The following is a 4,073-nucleotide window of genomic DNA, read 5'->3' on the forward strand; positions in this document are numbered from 1 at the left end:
CTGAACTGTGTACTTAAAAATTATTAAGATGGTGGGAATTCCCTTGTGATCTCAGCTTTCATACTGAGGGTGTAAGATCCCCAAAGCTGCCCAGTGCAGCAAAAAAAAAAAAAAAAAGGTTAAGATAGCAAATTTCATGTTGTATATTTTACAATAATGATAATACCATGTTGTACATTTTACAGTAATAATAACAATACCATGCTGTGTATATTTTACAGCAATAATTTTAAAAAATGTGTATTTTACAATAATGACACCATGTTGTGTATTTTACAATAATAATAAAACCATGTTGTGGATTTTATAATAATGATAATAGTGATGGAGGCTTCCGAGGTGGCGCTAGTGGTAGAGAACCTGCCTGCCAATGCAAGAGCGACAGGAGCCGTGGGTTTGATCCTTGGGTTGGGAAGATCCCCTGGAGCAGGAAATGGCAACCCACTCCAGTATTCTTGCCTGGAGAATCCCCAAGGACAGAGGAGCCTGGTGGGCTACGGTCCAAAGGGTTGCAAAGAGTTGGTCACGACTGAGCAACTGAGCACACACAGAATAATAGTAATAGCAATGAAAGAACTTTCCTCTCAAGACCAAAGAAATTATGGAGCCTGACTCCTGCTGCTAAAATTATTCTGGACTTGAGAGCCGGCCGTTGGAGTTCCCGCACTACCCCAGATGGCAGAGTCAGCTTGCCCAGCCAATCATCCCCCAGCCAGCCAGTGGCTTGCTCATCCCCCTCCCAAAATAGGCCTAGAGGCTATTTTGGTACAATCTGTTCTCTCATAAAATGAGATCCCAGAACATTCGAGCTGGACTGCAGGGAGCTGGCTTACTACCAGCACCCGGCAGGCGCTAGATGAGCCAGAGCAGACTCTCTCTGGGGACTCTACAGAGCTGGCCTTGTGATCCAACCGTGGTGGCTCCTGCTGGTAGTCCTAGGAAGAAACTGAGAGTCTGAGAAGGGGGTTCACATGCCCAAAGCCACGCATCCTTGAAGGTGAAAAGACAGGATAAGTACAGGTCTGAGAAACTTCCGAGCCTATTCTGGTTTTCCTTTTCTTTTGGATGAAGTAGAATTCTCAGCATAGGTCCTGTGAGTTTTGACCATGATCAAGAATCGGGACAGTGCTGCCACCCTCTCCCCCTGAAATGTCCCTTGTCCCTTTGAAGACAGCCTCTCCTCCCCCTCCTAGACCCTGGAACTCACCGATCTGTTTTCTGTCTCTATGTGTTTGCCCTTCCTATAGCATCCTGTGGGGCTTCCCAGGGGACTCAGTGGTAAAGAATCTGCCTGCCGATTCAGGAGACACAAGAGTCGCAGGTTTGATCCCTGGGTCGGGAAGATCCCCTGGAGAAGGAACTGGCAACCCACTGCAGTATTCTTGCCTGGGAAATCCCAAGCATAGAACTGACAGGCTACAGTATATGGGGTCACAGAGAATTGGACACAACTTAGCGACTGAAAAACAACATCCCACAAAGGGAGCGCGCAGGATGCGGCCCGACTCCGACTTCTTTCAGTGAACACATGCATACGTGATTCATCCACACTGCTGCATGCGTCAAAAGTCCGTTCCTTTTCTTGGCTGAGTAGTTCTCCATTGCACGATGGAGTCATTGTATGATGCTCACCCACTCACTAGCTGAAGGGTATTTGGGATATTTCCAGGTTTTGGCGATTACCCAAACCAGCCACTATAAATATTTCTTGTGTGAACCTGAGTTTTTGCTCTATATGGGCAGTGATGTTAAATTTTATACGAAACTACTGTCTTCTGTCTTCCACTAGCAGGGCACAAGCATTCCAGTGGTGCCAAATCCTTACCAGCAATCTGGCATTTTGAGTTACTTTTATTTTACTCACTCTAAACAGTGTTGTATTCGTTTGCTAGGGCTGACTTAACAGAACACTATTCACAGTCTGAACACCGAACACAGTTCAGTTGCTCAGTCATATCCGATTCTTTGCAACCCCATGGACTGCAGCACTCCAGGCTTCCCTGTCCATCACCAACTCCCAGAACTTGCTCAAACTCATGTCCATCGAGTCGGTGATGCCATCCAACCATCTCATCTTCTGTTGTCCCCTTCTCCTCCTGCCTTCAATCTTTCCCAGCACCAGGGTCTTTTTCCAGTGAGTTGGCTCTTTGCTTCAGGTGGCCGAAGTATTGGCACTTCAGCATCAGTCCTATAGATAGGGTGCCTTCACATAAATTTGTTTTCTGACAGTTCTGGCGGTGAGACATCAAGGCATCAGCAGCACACTTTGTTTCTGCCGAGGCCTCTCTCCATCACTGTGGAGGGCCATCTTCTCCTTGTGGCCTCGCAGGGTCTTTTCTCTGTGTATGACTGTGTTCTAATGTTTTATATGGACACTAATGTCATACATCTATTCTCCTTGGCGAACTGTCTGTTCAAATCTTTTGATCATTTTTTATCAAGTTTTTAAATTTGTTTTACAGCTTTATTGAAATGCAATTGACATATAGCTAACTGCAGAGTAGGGCGTCCCAGGTGGCTCAGTGGTAAAGAATCCGATTGCCAATGCAGGAGACTCAAGAGACCCAGGGCTTCGTTCCCTGGGTTGGGAAGATCCCCTGGAGAAGGGCATGGTCAACCACTCCAGTATTCTTGCTTGGAGAATCCCATGGACAGAGGAGCCTGGCAGGCTACAGTCCATGGGGTCACAAAGAGTCAGACACGACTGAAGCAACTTGGCACGCACACACGCACAACTGGTATATAGCCTCGTGAAACCGCCACCATATTCGGGAAGGTTAAGACCTCCATCGCCTGGAGTTTGCGTCTACTTCATTGCCATCCCTCCCACCCCAGCCCCATCTCTCTCTCTCTCCCAAGCACCCATGACTAGATGCTACTACAGATGAATTTGCCTTGTCTATGATTTTTTAGGAAGGGAATCATCCCATATGCATACTTTCTGGTACAGCTTTTTTCCCCCAACGATGCATTTGAGGCTCATTCATGTTATTGTTTGTCCCTTTTTATTACTGAGCACTTTTCATTCAATTTGTTTCTTTTTCTTTTTGGCCACACTGTGTGGCATGCGAGATCTTAGTTCCCCTATCAGGGAGCACACCCAAGCCCCCTGCTTCAGAAGCATGGAGTCTTAACCACTGCACCACCAGGGAAGGCCCCATTCCCCTTTTGATGGAAATTTGTTCGTTGTTTCCAGTTTGAGGTTATTATTTAAAAGCTGCCGTGTGTGTCTTTGTGTGGACACATATTTTCATTTCTCTTGGACAAATACCTAACAGTGGAATGTCTAGGTTATACAGTAATTTTTAAAGAAACTGCCAAACTCTCTTAACTTTATTTTTTAAGAAACTGCCAATGGTCTTCCAGAGCGGTTGCACCATTTTATAGTCCCACCTGCCATGTGTGAGTTCCAGTTGCTCCATGTTCTTGCTAACACTTAGTGTGGCTGGTCTCCTTAATTTTAGTCCTCCAGCAGATGTGAAGTGGTATCTTTCCACCCATTCACCTGATGGTCAAGTATGTGGAGCATCTCTCACGTGTTTATCTCTATGCCATCCTGAACGTTCTTTATGGCAAAATGTCCACCCAAATCCTTTGCTCATTTTTAAATTGAGTGGTTTCCTTGTTAGTGAGGCTTAAGAATTCTTCATATATGTAGGGTCCACTCCTGTTTTCAGATGGGTGATTTTCAAAGATGTTTTCCTAGTCTGTGGCTTGACTTGCATTAACTGGGTTTTGCACAGACTCTTAGCTGCAAATCCCAACCATTAATCCCATTACTCATCCAACCTATTTTGAAGGGTAGTGATAGTCATCATCCTCTTTTTCCCAAGCAGCAAACAGGCTTAGAGCAGGGGAAGCCCGATGACCTGCAAATGGTACAGTGAGGATTAAACCTAAGTCTACCTAATCCAAAACCCTACAGACTTCACCCACTGCCTCCATCTCCCCCTGGTGACTAAGGGCTACGGTGAGGTTCATTCTCCTAGAAATTCCATGTGTCTCTAAGTTCACACACTCCCATTGTGCCCTGAGGCCAAAAGAGCAAGAAAGAATCAGACAAGCCATCAGGA

The sequence above is a fragment of the Ovis canadensis genome, chromosome 5, assembly GCF_042477335.2.
Source record: "Ovis canadensis isolate MfBH-ARS-UI-01 breed Bighorn chromosome 5, ARS-UI_OviCan_v2, whole genome shotgun sequence".
NCBI classification, from domain to species: Eukaryota; Metazoa; Chordata; class Mammalia; order Artiodactyla; family Bovidae; genus Ovis; species Ovis canadensis.